Below are 19,668 nucleotides of genomic sequence, written 5' to 3'. Positions count from 1 at the left end.
ATAATTAGTTAGTTAAAAAAAACCCCCTTATTCTTAGGCTAAATAATAAAAAGACAGTCATTACTAGTACTTTTAGTTCCTTTGGGTTCGACAATCCAGTCTTGCTAAAACTATACTACTATTCGATAGGTACACTTGCCTACATCGTGATAATAGTTAGTTTCAAGAATGATTCTTTATAAATATTTAAAACTTGTCACACGAAAATCGCGATCAATTGTATGCAATTCTAGAAATAGGACGACATAAATCTACCGGATTAGAGTCAAATCTAATAGGGGAACCCGTAGATCGAGTTAATGCAACAATAGGGGTTTTAATTAGAAAAATATTTCAATTAATCAACCTAGAGTAAGTTGTTTTTATTCTCGAAAGAGATATTAGCATAAGTTAGAGATTTCTACGGATCAAGACAAGTGAATAAATTGTTTAATTCAGATTTAGAATAATAAGTGAAGTTTAGGTGGATTCTTTCCTGGGTATTGTCTCTCTCATTGGTTTTCTTCAAATATTTTCCTACTTTATTCTCTGTTTCGTCTTAGTAATTAGGTTAGTTAAGATTAGGTTAAAATAAATCCCTTCAATTTATTCGGCTAGATAATAAAAAGATAGTAACTACTAGTACTTTTAGTCCTCGTGGATACGATATTCCTGACTCACCATAGCTATACTACCATTCGATAGGTGCACTTGCCTTTGTCGTATTTTAGTTAGTTCGTGATGTCAGCAAGTTTTTGGCGCCGTTGCTGGGGACTAAAATATTAGGAACACTAGATTTTTATTATTTTAGCCATTTTTATTTTTATTGCATTTTATTTTTGTTTTAATTTTTAATTTTTCTTTTATTTGCTTCTGGCGGGTTCCTTTAGTTTATGACTAGAAAAAATCCGTCAGGAACACTTTTATTTGATAGTGAACTTTAAAGTACAGCTCGCAGAAATAGTAGAGAAGCAAGGAAAAATCGACAAAGTACAGTGGAAGAGCAAGAGGATGTTATTGAGGAGATGGCTAATAATCAAAATAATCAGCTACTTCTTGTGGATCCTCCAAATCCAAATCCTACTCCTCATACTATGTACGATTATGCCAAGCCCACTCTCACTGGGGCTGAATCAAGTATTGTTAGACCTGCTATTGCTGCAAATAATTTTGAACTAAAACCTAACACCATTCAAATTATTCAACAGTTTGTTCAGTTTGATGGTTTGCAGGATGAAGACCCAAATACGGCTAATTTTTTGGAATTTTGTGACACTTTCAAGATCAACTGTGTTTCTGACGACACCATTCACTTACGGTTATTCCCCTTCTCATTGAAAAATAAGGCTAAGCGGTGTTTGAATTCCCTACCATGAGGTTCTATCACTACTTGGGATCAAATGATTGAGAAGTTTTTGATGAAGTACTTCCTACTGGCTAAGACAGCCAAATTGAGGAATGATGTCTCTTCCTGTGTACAGATGGATTTAGAGACCTTATATGATGCATGGGAGAGGTATAAAGATTTATTGAGAAGGTGCCCTCACCATAGGTTACCTCTATGGCTACAGGTTCAAACTTTTCACAATGGTTTGAACCCCTCAACTAGGCAAATGATCGATATAGCCGCCGGTGGTATTATAAATAATAAAACATCTGAGGATGCTTATGAGTTTATAGAGGAGATGTCATTGAATAATTATCAGTGGTAAGTCATGAGGACAATGCCGACAAAAGCAGCTAGTGTTTTTAACGTTGATGCGGTCACCATGTTATCGAACCAGTTAGAAATCTTGAATAAAACGATTTATGGTTTATGTATTTCTATTTAGGTATATCTGGTGATGCAGTGTGACACAAGTAGAGGTGGAATAAACAATGTAGAATATTTACCCTACAGTCCTAGCATGGAGAATGAGTAAATAAATTATATGGGTAATAATTCTAAACCTCAAAACAACCCTTACAGTAACACTTATAATGCAGGTTGGAGGAACCACCCAAATTTCTCATGAGGGAGGTCAAGGAAATCAAATACCACCACCTCCTCTAGGTTTTCAGCAACAATCTTATCGGCCAGAAAAGAAACCAAACCTTGAAGAGATGTTGGAAAAATTTATTTCAGTGTTAGAGACTCGTTTCCAAAATACCAAGACGACTTTGAAAAATCAGCAAGCGTCAATTCAAGGGCTCAAAAATCAAATTGGGCAGGTTGCTAAATTAGTTTTAGAAAGGCAACAGGATAGTTTACCTAGTAACACCGAACCCAACCCAAAAGAGCATGTGAAAGCAGTTACATTAAGGAATGGGAAAGTGTTAACTAAACCTGAAAAGAAACTGTCACAGGAATCTAATAAGGAAAAGGAGAAGGAGGTAAAACCCGAAGTGAGTGTAACACCGGTACTCAAAGAATATAAACCACCAATCCCATATCCGGTAAAGTTGAAGAAAGACCGTATGGATACACAATTTAGTAAGTTTCTTGAACTTTTTAAACAGTTGCATATTAACTTACCTTTTGTTGAAGCTATTTCGCAGATGCCTACATATGCAAAATTTTTGAAAGAGCTATTAACGAATAAAATAAAGTTTGAAGAGCTATCTACTGTGGAACTCAATGAGGAATGTTCAACTATTCTCCAAAATAAACTTCCAACCAAACTAAAAGACTCAGGAAGTTTTACTACTCCCTGTTTAATTGGTAGTTTAAATATTGAGAAGGCATTAGCTGATTTAGGTACTAGCATTAATTTGATGCCTTAGAAAATGTTCAAGCAGCTTGGTCTTGGGGAACCAAAACCACTAGGATGAGTATTCAATTAGCTGATAGATCTGTTAAATATCCTAGGGGTATTATTGAGATGTGCTTGTAAAAGTAGATAAATTCATATTCCCTATTGATTTTTTTGTGCTTGACATGGATGAGGATGTTGAAGTACCTTTAATTTTAGGTCGCTCATTTTTAGCCATTGATAGGGCTGTTATTGATGTGGGTGACGGTAAACTTGTGCTTAGGGTAGGTGACGAAGAAATTATTTTTAAAATCTATGATGCCATGAGGTTCTCTAGACAACAAGATGATTCCTGTTATTTTATTGATTCTTGATAAGTCGTAATTTATACATATTTTTATCCTATGCTTAGCACATTTTTGGATGAATTATCATTAGATTTGTGGAATTTGATACTCCTAATCCTTTAATTTCATGTTTTATACCAAGGTGAGCTTAGGAAAGTAAAAAAAGAAAGAAATGGGTTGAAAACGGAGAAAATGGGCCAACATGGGAAATCAACACGGCTGGAGTTCCTCACACGGGTAGACCACACACCCGTGCCCATTTAACAAACTTGACCACGGCTTGAAGCAATCGCACACGGGCGTGTCCCTGTCGAGCCTGTGTTTAGTTCTATTCGAAAAATGCCACTTTTGAGGGCTTGGAGGCATTCTAAAACCTATTTAAACACCCTAGAGGAGGCACTCAACATATGCGGAGTAGGAAGCAAGAAATTACTCGAAGAAAGCCGATTGATCCATCTCAGAAACCAGATTCTCCTTCAAGACTGAAGATCTTCCTTCAATTTCCTTCAAGAGTTTTGGGTTTTCTTTATGTTTTTTCATATTATTTCTTCTGAGATGTTTTACTTTACAATTATGAACTAAATACCCTAAATACCTAAGGGGAATGAAACCTAAGACGGATCTTGTTATTATTATCTGAATTGTATGATAAATATTTGACTTGTTCTTAATTATGTGTTCTTAATTCTTGTTTTAATATTCTAGGATATTGATGCAAGTACGAATGTGCTTATTTAGAGGAGCAAAAGTTTCTGCCTAAGAGTAGATCTAACATAATTAAGCGCAGTTGATTGCAAGCCTAGAGATAGGATGACAAGATTTTACCGGATTAGGGTGAAACCTAATAAGGGAGTCCATAGATCGAGTTAATACAACACTAGGATGTTAATTAGAAAGAGATTTCAATTAATCAACCTAGGGTTAGACATTATTAGTCTTGAGAGAGATAATAATATAACTTAGGGATTTCTACGGATCAAGTCAAATGAATAAATCACTCAGTTTTCCTAAAAGTAATTCCCCAATTCTCTTTCTGTGCGTTCTTAGTTTAGTTAATTAGTTTAGATAAACAAACCCCTTTATTTTTAGGCTAGATAATAAAAAGAAAGTTAATACTAGTACTTTTAATTCCTTTGGGTTCGACATCCGGTCTTGCTATAAACTATACTGCTGTTCGATAGGTGCGCTTGCCTTTATTGTGATATTAGTTAGCTTTCAAGAACGGTCAATTATAAAATATTTAAAACTTATCGCGATCACGAGTCATCAAGTTTTTGGCACTGCTGCTGGGGAACTAAGATATTAGGAACACTCAATTTTTATTACTTTATCCATTTATTTTATTGCAATTTAAATTTTATTCTAATTTTTACTAAATTTTCTTTTATTCCTTCTGGCAGGTTTTTATCGTTTATGACTAGAAGAAACCAGTCAGAACCATTACTTTTTGATAGTGAGATTGAGGGAACAACTCACAGAAACCGAAGAGAAATAAGGCGAAGCCTATGATACATAGAGGGAGAGCAAGAGGACGATATCCACACCACAACTGAGGAGATGGCTGAAAATCGGGAAAATTCGATACCTCCTACAATTGCTACTGATCCAGTAAATCAGAACCCTGCTCCACGCACTATGTATGATTATGCTAAACCTAATTTAATAGGAACTAAGTCAAGTATAGTTATGCCTGCTAATGCTGCAAATAATTTTGAACTAAAACATAACACAATTCAAATGATACAGCAGTTTGTTCAGTTTGATGATTTGCAGGATGAGGATCCCAACAATTATTTGGAAAATTTTCTGGAACTCTGCGACACGTTTAAAATCAATGGCATCTCTAATGATACCATTCGCCTTCGGTTGTTTCTCTTTTCGTTGAGGAACAAAGCTAAATAGTGGTTGAACTCGTTACCACGAGGGTCAATCACTACTTAGGAACAAATGACAGAAAAGTTTTTACTTAAATATTTTTCGCCGACTAAAATGAGTAAGTTTAGGAATGATATCTCTTCTTTTGTACAGATGGATTTAGAGACACTCTATGATGCATGGGAGAGATACAAGGATCTTTTGAGAAGGTGCCCTCACCATAGGTTACCACTTTGGCTACAGGTTCAGACGTTTTATAATGGAGTGAGCCCCTTAATGAGACAACTTATTGACGCAGCTGCCGATGGAACTTTGAACAAAAAAACACCTGAAGTTTCTTATGAGTTTATTGAAGAGATGTCACTGAATAATTATCAGTGGCAAGTCATGAAGACAAAGCCGACGAAAGCTGCCAGTGTTTTTCACGTCAATTCGGTTGCTATACTCTCTAATTAGGTAGAACTCTTGAATAGAAAAAATTGATGGTTTACTTGGTTCTTCACAGGTTTACCCAGCAATGCAGTGCGATGCAAGTGAAGGTGGAACGAGCAATTCAGAATACCCACCCTATGACTACAACCTAGAGAACGAGCAATTGAATTATATGGGTAATTATCCTAGACCTCAAAATAATCTTTATAGTAACACTTATAATGCAGGTTGGAGGAACCACCCAAATTTCTCATGGGGAGGCCAAGGGAATCAGAGACCACCCCCTCTAGGCTTCCAACAACAATCTTACTAGTAAGAGAAAAAGCCGAACCTTGAGGAGATGATGAAAAAATTTATTTCAATAGCGGAGACCCGTTTTCAGAACATGAAAACTGCATTTAAAAATTAGCAAGCATCAATCCAAGGGCTCGAGAATCAAATTGGACAGCAGGCTAAGATGATTTCAGAAAGACCACCGGAAGTCTACCTAGTAACACCGAACCCAATCCAAAAGAACATGTGAAAGCAGTTACACTAAGGAGTGGGAAAGTGTTAACTGAATCTGAAAGGAAGCCACCACAAGAAGCTGACAGAAACGAAGGGGAGGAGGTAAAACTCAAAAACAATGACAATCCAATGCCAAAGGAATATAAACCACTAATCCCGTATCCAGCAAAGTTGAAGAAAGACAGTGTGGATGCACAATTCGGTAAATTTCTTGAACTTTTTAAACAACTGCATATTAACTTACCTTTTGTTGAAGCTATATCGCAGATGCCTACATATACAAAATTTTTAAAAGAACTTCTAACAAATAAAAGGACGTTTGAAGACTTATCTACAGTGTAACTTAACGAGTGCTCAGCCATACTCCAAAACAAACTGCCAACCAAACTGAAAGATCCATGAAGTTTTACTATTCCTTGCTTAATTGGTAGTTTGAATGTTGAGAAGGCACTAGCTGATTTAGGCGCTAGCATTAATTTGATGCCATATAAAATGTTTAAACAACTTGGTCTTGGGGAGCCTAAACCCACTAAGATAAGCAATAAACTAGCTGATAGATCTGTTAAATATCCTAGAGGTATTATAAAGGACGTACTTGTAAAAGTAGATAAATTTATATAAATTTATATTCCCTGTTGATTTTGTTATGCTTAACATGGATGAAGATGTTGAATTGCCTTTAATCTTAGGCCGTCTGTTTTTAGCCACTGCTAGGGCTGTTATTGATGTAGGTGATGGTAAACTGGTGCTTAGAGTAGGTGACGAAAAGATTATTTTTAAAATTTATAATGCCATGAGATTTTCTAAGGAACAGGATGACTCATGTTATTTTATTGCCTCTATTGATCATGCTACTCAAGATTCTTTTCAGGAGACCATACATAAGGACACGTTGGAACTGTGTTTTGCCCAAAGAAGGGAGGTAGGTAATGATGATTCAGAGATAGGTAAGATAAAAGATGAACTAAATTCCAATGAACTTTCCCCAAGACAAACAGAATATGAGGGTATTAAGACAAATGATGAACTTAAGCAAAAACCCTCTATTGAAGAACCTCCCAAACTGGAACTTAAATAATTGCCAAATCACTTGGAATATGCATTCCTTGGAAATAATTCTACATTACCAGTGATTATTGCTTCTAACTTGCAACCCGAGGAGAAAGAGGAATTAGTCCAAGTATTAAGAGAGCATAAAAAGGCCATAGCTTGGAAGATTTCTGACATTAAAGGGATCAGCCCTTCTTTTTGCACCCACAAAATTTTAATGGAAGATGAATATAAACCATGTGTGCAAGCTCAAAGACGAATGAACCCCAACATGAAAGAAGTTGTTAAAGCTGAGGTAATTAAACTTCTAGATTCTGGAATTATTTATCCTATTTCTGATAGTTCTTGGGTAAGTCCAGTGCAGGTTGTTCCTAAGAAAAAAGGCATGACTGTTGTAACCAATGAGAAGAATGAATTAATCCCAATAAGGACAGTCACAGGCTGGAGAGTTTGCACTGACTATAGCAAGCTGAATGATGCCACGAGAAAAGATCACTTCCCCCTTCCATTCATTGATCAAATGTTCGAAAGATTATCAGGGCACATGTACTACTGCTTTTTGGAGGGACTCTCTAGTTATTTTCAAATCCCAATAGCTCCTGAAGATCAAGAAAATATGATGTTTACATGTCCATACAGTACATTTGCTTATCGTAGAATGCTTTTTGAATTATGTAATGCTCCTGCTACTTTTCAGTGCTGCATGATGGCCATCTTTGACGAACTCGTAGAAGATATCCTGGAGGTATTTATGGATGATTTCTCAGTACTCGGTAACTCTTTCCATCTTTTCCTTAAAAATTTAAAACAAGTTTTAATAAGATGTGAGGAAACAAATCTTATGCTTAACTGGAAAAAATGTCACTTCATGGTTCAAAAAGGTATTGTTCTAGGACACAAAATTTCTAGTAAAGGGATTGAGGTTGATAAATCTAAAATTGAAACCATTGAAAAACTACCTCCCACTAGTTCGGTTAAGGCTATCAGAAGCTTCTTAGTACATGCTGGGTTCTATAGAAGATTTATTAAAGACTTTTCTAAAATAGATAAGCCTTTGACTAAATTACTAGAAAAATATGTGCCCTTTAATTTCGATCAGGAATGTTTAGAAGCATTTAATACTTTAAAAGATAAATTGATTAATACTCCAATTATAATCACACCTGATTGGAATTTATCTTTCGAACTAATGTGTGAAGCGAGTGATTTTGCAGTAGGTGCAGTTTTGGGACAGCGAAGGGACAAGCATTTTCAACTTATTTATTATGCTAGCAAAACTTTGACAACTGCACAAGAGAACTACACCCCCACGGAAAAAGAACTACTAGCTGTGGTTTTTACAGTCGATAAATTTAGGCCATATCTAATATTGTCTAGAGTTGTCGTTTATACTAACCATTCTGCTCTTCGCTACCTTTTAACTAAAACTGATGCAAAACCTCAACTCATTTGATGGATACTGTTATTCTAGGAATTTGACTTAGAGATTCGAGATAAGAAAGGAGCAAAAAATCTCGTGGCTAATCATCTTTCTTGGCTTAAAAATTCAAGTACTAAAAAGCTAGATGAAGTTGAAATTAATGATTCATTCCTTGAAGAACAATTTTTTTCTATATCTAACTCTGAGGTACCTTGGTTTGCAGACATTGCAAATTTTTTAACCACTAATGTTATCCCAAAAGGGTTGACACATCAGCAAAAGAAGCGATTCTTTACTGATGTGAAAAACTAATTTTAGGAAGACCATTTTCTTTTCCGTATATGTACAGATCAGGTCATTAGGAGATGCGTTACAAAGTCAGAGGCATTGAAGATCTTAGAACACTGCCATTCAGAACTGACCGGAGGACATTACAGTGGAACTAAAACCACACATAAAACACTTGAATTAGGTTTTTATTGGCCCACACTATTTAAAGACACCAACAGGTATGTTACTTTCTGTAACAAATGCCAACGGACAGGTAATATCTCCAAACGTGATGAAATGCCTCAAACATATATGCTTTCATGTGAAATATTTGATGTTTGGGGTATCGACTTCATGGGTCCATTCCCTAGTTCATTTGGGAATAAATATATCTTAGTAGCTATTGATTATATGTCCAAATGGGTGGAAGCCCAAGCTTTACCTACTAATGATGCTAGAGTGGTAGTACGATTCTTAAAGAAACTCTTCTCTCGATTTGGAACACCTAGAGCAATTATCAGTGATAGGGGTACTTATTTTTGTAACGCCCAATTTAATATGATCCTTAAGACATACGGAGTTCACCACAGAACAGCTACCCTTTACCATCCTCAAACTAGTGGACAAGTCAAAGTAGCAAATTAAGAGCTTAAACGTATCCTAGAAAAGATAATAGAATCAAACAGGAAGGATTGGGCGATGAAAATAGATGATGCTCTATGGGCTTATAGGACTGCTTTTAAAACCCCCATAGGAACATCACCTTACAGAATTGTTTATGGAAAAAGTTGTCATCTACCATTTGAGCTAGAACACAAAGCATTTTGGATTATAAAATTTCTAAATTTTGACCCTAAACTTGCAGGTGAAAATAGGTTGATGCAATTGAACGGGTTAGATGAGTGGCGAACCAATGCGTATGAGAACTCACGCCTATACAAGGAAGCAACAAAGCGCCGCACGATGCTCGTTTAAGGTAACACAAACAATTTGAAGTCGAAGATCTTGTCCTGTTATATAACTCGAGACTCAAATTATTTCTTGGAAAGCTTAAATCGCGATGGTCAGGTCCTTTCGTAGTCCAAACTGTCTTTCCATATGGCACAATAAAGGTAAGTCACCCATCACATGGCACTTTTAAGGTAAATGGACATCATCTCAAACTTTAAAAAGGTGAGAATTTTAAAGATGATAGAGAGGATCTACGGCTCCACGAACTTCCCTAAATACACCCACAAGGGAAAATCGAGCTTAGACTCTAAATAAGCACTTCTTGAGAGGCAACACAAGCACTAACGGTGTTAATTTCTTTAAAATTTTAGTTTTTAACATCTAACTTATTAACTGAGTCCTTGAACACAAGCTGTCTAAATCCACATGGCCAGGCACACGGACGTACCTTAGGCCGTGCTTATACCACGGGAGGCGACACAGATATACGATATGGCCGTGTAAAAACAGAGCAAAATTTTCCCAACACACGGGATGCGATAAGTTGCCACGGTCGTGCGACATGGCCGTGGGCAATTTTTTCAAATTAACACGGGCGTGTCACACGCCCGTGCCCACCACCCGTGGTTGATACTGTCAAAATAACACGGACATGCACATATTAACACGGGCGTGGGAGAAGCGAACAATATCGCACACGGTCGTGCGATACGACTATGTGAACCACACAGTCGGGACACACGGGCGTGTCCTCGGGCCATGTGATGATTGGGCATAAAAAAAAACTTGCGACAAACACGGGCTGAACTCGAACCACACGGGCATGTAACACGACCGTGTAGCCATGTCCCTTTTATTTTATTATATTTTTCAATTTTATTTTCCTTTATTTATTTTTGACGACTTATGTTTTATATTAAACTCTGCTTATCTTTATGCTTATTATCAAATTCTCCTTTAATCTTCTTCCGTAGTGGTGTTTATTTTGTTATTAGTAACTCAGAATCATGCCTGTCATTAGCCGTCTCAACAATTCTTACTTTCGCTCTTCCAAGGATTTCATCCGAAAATTCAGGGTAGTTTCGCTTCTCCCCTTCTCTTATGATATTATGCTTATATTGCTACTATATATTTTTGTACATTGAGTACAATGTACATCTTAAGTGTGGGAGGGTTATTTATAACATTATCAGAAAAGTCCCTGAATTTTGTCTTATCCTCACGTAACTCATTCATATCACTATTAGAATAAATTTTGATTACTTTATGATTTTTATTGATATGTCTTGAATTAAAACATAGGCATTTATGCATTGATTGTTTAAACTGTAAGTAATTAGAGAATCAAGCATGACAAGTTGATTTGTCAGGATAAAAAATTTTTAGGTTATTTTCCCAAGTTTAAGGATTATCTTAAATTTGAAATTCATAGGGTTAACATCAAAAAGCCATAATTTTTGTGAGATTTTGAGCCTTTAGAGCATATATTATTTCTTTCATGCTCACTTTTATTGTGCTATGAGTGCATCAGTATTGATTGTTATTCTAGAACTTGCGTCGATTATGCATGTCAAGAACACAACTTCGATTTGATTTGTCGAGACGATAAAGGCATTTAGGTTTAACCCACTCACTCCATAAAAGCCTACCTTCATAATTAACCCTTAGTAAACCCCCTTGAGCCTAACAAGCCATTCATTGATTTACCCCTAATATTAACTCATAACCAATTATTGTTGAAATCCCCTAAATTAATTTGATCCCTATTTTTTTCGAGATTTGATTTGGATAAATTGCTTATCTATGTTTTGTTTTTGATAGTTAGCAAAGTTCTATGTTACTTGACTTGTTCTTAAAAAAAAATGAAGTTGCTGAAATTATCTAATGCTTGGATTAAAACAATAATATCTATGAAGAAAAGCTCAATTCTAGGATCATCTACTTAGGAATATAATTTATTAGTTGCAGTATTTTTCTAGTTAGGCAATTTTAGAATTCAATCTCGATTCTAACCTTCTCTTTCAGCTTATGTCCACACCCTCTAACCAAAGCCACGTTACAACTCTCTAAAAACCTTTTGATTAATGTATCATCTTAATATATAGTGGTGGAGATTTGATTTTCATGCAAGCCTATGGTAATAACTTTTCATACTGACTATTAAGTGCTAAATTTCTTGTCCTAAAACACCTTGAGTGATTTGAGTGAACCTTTAGTGAGGATGTTAAAGTCTGTGATATTTTGAATTAAAGGTGATTACTTAGATGAGAGGAGACACCTATGTTTTCATAATAAAATGCTCAACTTGGAATGTTTGAAACTCTGATGTGCTTCTAGTTGAATTCTCAATGTATAATTACTTATGGATTATTTTGAGATATTATTGATAGGAATTATAAGTTGAGAAAAATGAATTCTTAATTGTGAATTGAGGATTTTGCTTGAGGACAAGCAAATGCTTAAGTGTGGGGGTATTTGATAAGTCATAATTTATACATATTTTTATCCCATGCTTAGCATATTTTTGGATGAATTATCATTAAATATGTGGAATTTGATGCTCCTAACCTTTAATTTCATGTTTTATACTTAGGTGAGCTTAGGAGAGTAAAAAAGTAAGAAACAGGTCGAAAACGGAGAAAATGGGCCAACATGGGAAATCAACACGGCTTGGAGTTCCTCACACGGGTAGACCACATACCCGTGTTAATTTGGAAGACTCTAAGCACGACTTACACGGGTAGATCACACGCCCGTGCCCATTTAACAGCCTTGACCACGGCTTGAAGCAATCGCACACGGGTGTGTCACACGAGCGTGTCCCTGTCGAGCCCAAGTTTAGTTCTATTCGGAAAAGGCCACTTTTGAGGGCTTGGAGGCATTCTAAAACCTATTTAAACACCCTAGAGGAGGCACTCAACATATGCGGAGTAGGAAGCAAAAAATTACTCGAAGAAAGCCGATTGATCCATCTCAGAAGCTAGATTCTCCTTCAAGACTGAATATCTCCCTTCAATTTCCTTTAGGAGTTTTGGGTTTTCTTTATGTTTTGTCATATTATTTCTTCTGAGATGTTTTACCTTACAATTATGAACTAAATCCCCTAAATACCTAAGGGGCATGAAACCTAAGACGGATCTTGTTATTATTATCTGAATTATATGATAAATATTTGACTTGTTCTTAATTATGTGTTCTTAATTCTTGTTTTAATATTCTAGGATATTGATTCAAGTACTAATGTGCTTATTCAGAGGAGCAAAAGTCCCTGTCTAAGAGTAGATCTAACATAATTAAGCGGAGTTGATTGCACGCCTAGAGATAGGATGACAAGATTTTGCTGGATTAGGGTAAAACCTAATAACGGAGTCCATAGATCGAGTTAATGCAACACTAGGGTGTTAATTAGAAAGAGATTTCAAGTAATCAACCTAGGGTTAGACGTTATTAGTCTCAAGATAGATAATAATATAACTTGGGGATTTCTACGGATCAAGTCAAATGAATAAATCGTCTAATTCAGAGTCAAATAACAGGTGAAGTCTAGGTGGATTTTCCCTTGGGTATTGTCTAAATCACTCAGTTTTCCCAAAAGTAATTCCCCAATTCTCTTTCTGTGCGTTCTTAGTTTAGTTAATTAGTTTAGATAAACAAACCCCTTTATTTTTAGGCTAGATAATAAAAGGAAGGTTAATACTAGTACTTTTAGTTCCTTTGGGTTTGACATCCGGTCTTGCTAAAAACTATACTACTGTTTGATAGGGGCACTTGCCTTCATCGTGATATTAGTTAGATTTCAAGAACGGTCAATTATAAAATATTTAAAACTTATCGCAATCATGAGTCATCAATTCTATTGATCATGTTATTCAAGATTCTTTACAAGAAATCGTTCATAAGGACACGTTGGAACTGTGTCTTGTTCAAAGAGATGAGGTAGATGATGATGATGCTGTGATAAGTAAGACAAAAATTGATTTATATTCTAATGAGTCTTCACTGAGGCAAAAGAATTATGAGGGTGTTGAGGTAAACGATGAATTAAATTTAAAACCCTCTATTAAAGAACCTCCTAAATTGGAACTGAAGCAATTACCAAATCACTTAGAGTATGCATTCCTTGGAAATAATTCTACATTACCAGTGATTATTGCTTCAAACTTGCAGCCAAATGAGAAGGATGAGTTATTACAAGTATTGAAGGAGCATAAAAGAGCCATAGCTTGGAAGATCTTTGACATTAGAGGGATCAGTTCTTCTTTTTGCACCCATAAAATTTTAATGGAAGATGAATACAAACCATGTGTGCAAGCTCAAAGACGACTGAATCCTAACATGAAAGAAGTCGTTAAGGCTAAGGTAATTAAACTTCTAGATGCTCGAGTTATTTATCTTATTTTTGACAGTACTTGGGTGAGTCCTGTACAATTTGTTCCTAAGAAGGGATGCATGACTGTTGTAGCAAACGAGAAGAATAAGTTGATTCCAACAAGAACAGTCATGGGATGGAGAGTTTGCATTGACTATAGGAAGTTGAACGATGCCACAAGAAAAGATCACTTTCCTTTAGCATTCATTGATCAAATGTTACAAATATTATCTGGGCATATGTATTATTGCTTCCTAGACGGACTCTCTGGCTACTTTCAAATCCCAATAGCTCCCGAGGATTAAGAAAAAATGACATTTACATGTCCATATGGTACGTTTGCTTGCTGACGAGTGCCTTTTGGATTATGTAATGCTCCTGCTACTTTTCAGCGATGCATGTTGGCTATTTTTGATGAACTCGTAGAAGACATTATGGAGGTATTTATGGACGACTTCTCGGTATTCGGTAATTCTTTCCATCTTTATCTTAAAAATTTAAAACAAGTTTTAATGAGATGTGAGGAAATGAACCTTGTACTTAATTGGAAAAAATGTCACTTCATGGTTCGGAAGGGATTGTGCTAGGTCATAAAATTTCTAGTAAAGGGATTGAGGTTGATAAAGCGAAAATTGAAACCATTGAAAATTTACCTCCCCCTAGTTCAATTAAGGCTATTCGAAGTTTTTTAGAACATGCTGGATTCTATAGAAGATTTATCAAAGATTTTTCTAAAATAGCTAAGCCTTTAACTAATTTGCTAGAAAAAGATGTGCCTTTCGATTTCAATCAGGAATGTTTAGAAGCATTTAATACTCTTAAAGATAAATTAATTAATGCTCCGATTGTAGTTGTACCTAATTGGAATTTACCCTTTGAACTAATGTGTGATGCAAGTGATTTTGCAGTAGGTCCAGTTCTTGGATAGTGAAGAGACAAACATTTTCAACCGATTTATTATGCTAGCAAGACATTGACAGCTGCACAAGAAAACTACACTATTACAGAAAAAGAATTGGTAGCTGTGATTTTTGCATACGATAAATTTAGGCCATATTTAATGTTACCTAAAGTTGTCATTTATAGTGACCATTCGGCTCTTCGTTATCTCCTCTCTAAATTAGATGTAAAACCTCGACTAATAAGATGGATTTTATTATTGTAGGAGTTCGATTTAGAAATCCAAGATAAAAAGGAAGTTGAAAACCTTGCAGCAGATCACCATTCCAGGTTAGAAAATTCACATCTCAAGGAGCTTGATGAGAATGAGATAAATGACTCATTTCTTGAGGAACAACTTTTGGTTATAACTGACTCTGAAGTCCTTTGGTTTGCAGATATTGCGAATTACCTAGCTGTTAACATCCTTCCAAAAGGGTTGACACATCATCAAAAGAAGAGATTCTTTGCCGATGTAAAAAAATTATTTTTGAGAGGATCCTTTTCTTTTTCGTGTATGTACAAATCAAATGATTTGGATATGTGTTACAAAATCAGAAGCGAGTAAAATCTTGGAAAACTGCCACTCACGACCAATAGGAAGACATTATAATGGGACTAGAACAGTACATAAAACGTTTGAATCAGGTTTTTATTGGCCCACACTATTCAAGGACGCTAACAGGTATGTTACTTCTTGTGATAGATGCCAGAGAATAGGTAATATCTCTAAATGTGATGAAATGCCTCAAACCTATAGGCTTTCATTTGAAATATTTGATGTCTGGGGCATTGATTTTATGGGCCCATTTCCTAGTTTGTTAGGTAATAAATATATCCTAGTAGTGGTCGATTATATGTCAAAATGGGTAGAGGCTCAAGCTTTACCTACTAATGATGCTAAAGTGGTAATTAGATTTCTCAAAAAGCTATTTTCTCGATTTAGAACACCTAAAGCAATTATTAGTGATAAGGGTACGCATTTTTGTAACGCTCAATTTGATAAAGTTCTAAAGAAATATGGAGTGCATCATAAGACAACTACCCCTTATCACCCTCAATCTAGTGGACAAGTTGAAGTCGCAAATCGAGAGCTTAAACGTATCTTAAAGAAAACCGTAGAATCAAATAGGAGGGATTTGGCGATGAAAGTAGATGATGCTTTATGAGCCTATAGAATTGCTTTTAAAACACCCATAGGAACATCTCCTTACAAACTTGTTTATGGGAAAACTTTTCATTTACCATTTGAATTAGAGTACAAAGCATTTTAGGCTATAAAATTCTTAAACTATGATCTCAAACTTACAGGGGAGAAGAGATTGATGCAGCTAAATGAGTTAAATGAGTGGTAAGTGAATGCTTATGAGAACTCACGATTATATAAAGAAGTGACAGAGCGACACCATGATACTCATTTGAAGCAGCCCAAAAAATTTATAACAGGAGATCTTGTCCTTTTATATAATTCAAGGCTCAAGTTGTTTCCCAAAAAGCTGAAATCAAGATGGTCAGGTTCATTCGTAATACAAACCATTTTCCCCTACAGTACGATAGAGGTAACTCATCCAGAATATGACACATTCAAGGTAAACGGTCATCGACTTAAACTTTATAATGTTGAGGATTTTAAAAGTGATAGAGAGGAGCTTTAGCTTCGCGAACCCTCATAATCATGCACACAAGGTAAGTCTAGCTTAGACTTTAAATAAGCGCTTTTCGGGAGGCAACCTTAGTGTTAACACCGCTAGTTTCTTTACTTTCATTTTATAATATTTCTTTAAAATTAACTAAATATTAAAAATCCAGGTTTTTGATCCACACGGCCTGGACACACGGGCGTGTCCTTGGCAGTGTGGATCCTAGAGCTTAAAATCCTAAAAATCGACAAAGACACGGCTTAAATATAGTCCACATGGGCATGTGAAATGACCGTGTGGACTACACGGCCTAGACACACGGACATGTCCTAGGCCGTGTGAAAATTGGGCTTATTTTATTAATTGCACACGGGCATGTGAAAGGTCACACAGGTGTGGGAGAAGCGAACGAGATTTCACATGGCTATGCGACATGGCCGTGTGACCCACACGACCTAGACACACGAGCGTGTCTACAGCCGTGTGAAGATTGGGCGTGGATTATTAAAAGCACATGGGCTGAACATTGAACCACCCGGCCGTGTCACACGACCGTGTCACACGACCGTGTCATCTTTTTAACCCCCAACCCTATTTTTAATCCCTAAAAATTATCTTCTTCCCTATCCTTTCAACTTTAGCCGCCGTACCCTTCCTGTTCATCCTAGCTGCCGTCGTTCTTTCCCCCATCTCTACAGCCACCATCTTAACCCATTTCCCTCTCCTTTCCTCTTTTCTTTTTTCCCCCACTCCATACTCCCCTCCTTTCTTCCCTGTCAGACCACCCCCTCTTAATCGATCCCTAACTATTGCACCACCGTGTGCCCCAACCCCGACCCCTCAGCCACCTCACACGCACTCTCTTTCCCCTTTCTCCCTTCTTTTCCCTCTCCCCTAAACCCCACGACCAAACAACCCAGCCCCCACCCTTTCCTTTCTCTCATTCCTTTTTTTTTTGCACCCAAACCTACCGACCCTCTCACCCAAGCTGTCAAACCTCCGACCGTTTCCACCCTGCCCCACCGCCGTGCAATCGACCACCAAACTACCGTACACACAACCGTCATAGTTGATTTCCCCTGTTCTTTATTTTCTTTATTTTATTTTATTATTATTTTATTTCATTTTATCTTAGTTTATTGATTTACTACATCTTTTGAGTTTTGTTATCTTTCATTGACTATTTTTAGTTTTAGATTTATTCATTAGTATGTCTTTGCTTCTTGTTATTACTATTCATCTACCATTATTAGGAACAGGTTTGAATTATGATTGATTCTTCATTTTGCTTTGTTGATTCTTGTCATTCGTTCACTTCATTACTGATTATAATCCCTTTTAGAACTTTTGTAAATATGATTAGTCGTTAATAATATTAGGCTTTTTGTTATTATTTACTTATAACTTTTATTATTATTGTTTGCCTATTTGTTTTTATCATAGTTGAATTCATTAATTTTGTCTGTGTTGGTATTATTCCTTTATTAGAGCACATTTTCCATTTATGAAAATTCGATTTTGACCGACAGATTGCTAGTTCAATATTCTATACTAATTTATAAGCATGTTTATTTCTTTACTTGTTGTTTTATTCTTCTGTTGCTTTTCTGATTTGGATTAATTCTTTTTGTAGATATACCATGGCGAATATACACGGTAAGACTAAGGCTGCCGTCTCCGCTTCGAAAAAGCGAAAGGGGCCCGGAGTAACCTCCTCCTCTAGCGCATCTGCCGAGGCTTGCCACCCTTACCTCCAATTTATGGTGAGCCTCCAGGAGAATTTATACTAGCTCCTTCGAGCATGACTGCTCGGTCTAGGCCACTGTATCGATTGAGCTACGTTGGAGCAAGTCTGCCTCGCTGATGACGTTCGCGCCATTATCACCACAACCCCGTGGGATCGATTATTCACCATCATCGAGCCTACTTACATGGAGCTGAAATTGGAGTTTTACTCGATGTTTATGGTACAATAGGTTATGACAGTTCATAATGAGCTATGTACCACTAGTTTTCAACTCGATGGCTTGGTACGCCACATGAGCGTTCCTGAGTTCGGGCATCTATCACTTATGAGCACCGAGGACTTACTTAAACTTCATAAGCACATCTATCACTCGCCATGATGATGTTCGACCGAGTTTACAAGGAGTCAGACACCATATGACGTGAGTCACTTGAAGGCGACTTCTCTCTCTCCGTCCATACAATACATTCACGCAATCTTAGCTCATACTTTTACAAGTTAGAGAGAGAGCACTAGAGTCGTTAGCACTTACGACGCATACGTTTTATGGAGCATGGCCACCGGCCATATCATTGATTTAGCGTACTTTATTGCACTATCCCTCTGCCATCAGACTGACCACCACAGGAAGGGCCCTATATGCTTAGGCCCTTACGTGACTCACCTCGCTCGACACTTCGGTCTCCTAGATGCACCAGAGTAGTCCTCCACTCTCATATTAGTGGGCTATATGTCCCCTTAGGGCATCTCGAGTATGATATACATGAGGATGATCAAACGGCGTCGTGGCGTAAATCTGCCTTAGTATAGATTGTTTCATCCTGATGCTCAAAATGAACCCGAGGACTTCACTGATGATGTTTCTCCCTATCATGAGGACTCACCATAGTCTCCACATTCGAGTCACTGACCTATTCCTTCTGATGCTAGCTTCCGAGGAGTTCATTAGTTTCTGTCAGTACTGCGATTAGAGGTTCGACCGTATTGATACGACACTACAGCAGATTTGTCAGCATTTTCATATCACTCCTTCAACACCAACGACTCACGATGCCAATACATCTTATGATGAGGACCATTGAGTCCATTTATCATTCATTTTTAATTTTAATTTTAATTTCTTATTTTTAGTTTTATTTCTATTTTTATGTCTATTGATATGTTTTTAGACTTATTTTGTTTTTATATTTTGAACTATATATTTTTATTTATTATGGATGTTTCTAGTCAAGTAACCCTTTAATCTTCTTCAGTGTTGTGTTTATTTTCTTATTAGTTGCTCAGAATCATTCCCTACATATACATTTATCTACAATTCCGCTTTTCACTATTATGAGAATTTCATCCAATATTCAGGGCAGTTTCAATTCTCTCCTTCTCTTATGATATTTTGTTTCTAATATGATTATC

At 36.5% G+C, this 19,668-nt stretch overlaps 2 non-coding genes across 2 annotated transcripts; both read right to left on the bottom strand.

The window, feature by feature from the left end:
- Window positions 1-1,427: 1,427 nt before the first annotated feature.
- LOC128284709 (small nucleolar RNA R71) lies at window positions 1,428-1,534 on the bottom strand. Its single transcript, XR_008275132.1, has one exon. It is a non-coding gene; the product is annotated as a small nucleolar RNA R71 (small nucleolar RNA).
- Window positions 1,535-5,053: 3,519 nt separating this feature from the next.
- Window positions 5,054-5,160, bottom strand: LOC128284422 (small nucleolar RNA R71). The gene has a single exon (XR_008274849.1). It is a non-coding gene; the product is annotated as a small nucleolar RNA R71 (small nucleolar RNA).
- Window positions 5,161-19,668: the final 14,508 nt, after the last annotated feature.

Source organism: Gossypium arboreum, chromosome 11 (assembly GCF_025698485.1).
Source record: "Gossypium arboreum isolate Shixiya-1 chromosome 11, ASM2569848v2, whole genome shotgun sequence".
NCBI lineage: Eukaryota > Viridiplantae > Streptophyta > Magnoliopsida > Malvales > Malvaceae > Gossypium > Gossypium arboreum.
Note: the sequence above shows the minus strand (reverse complement) of the source record. Positions and strands in the feature narration are given on the sequence as shown.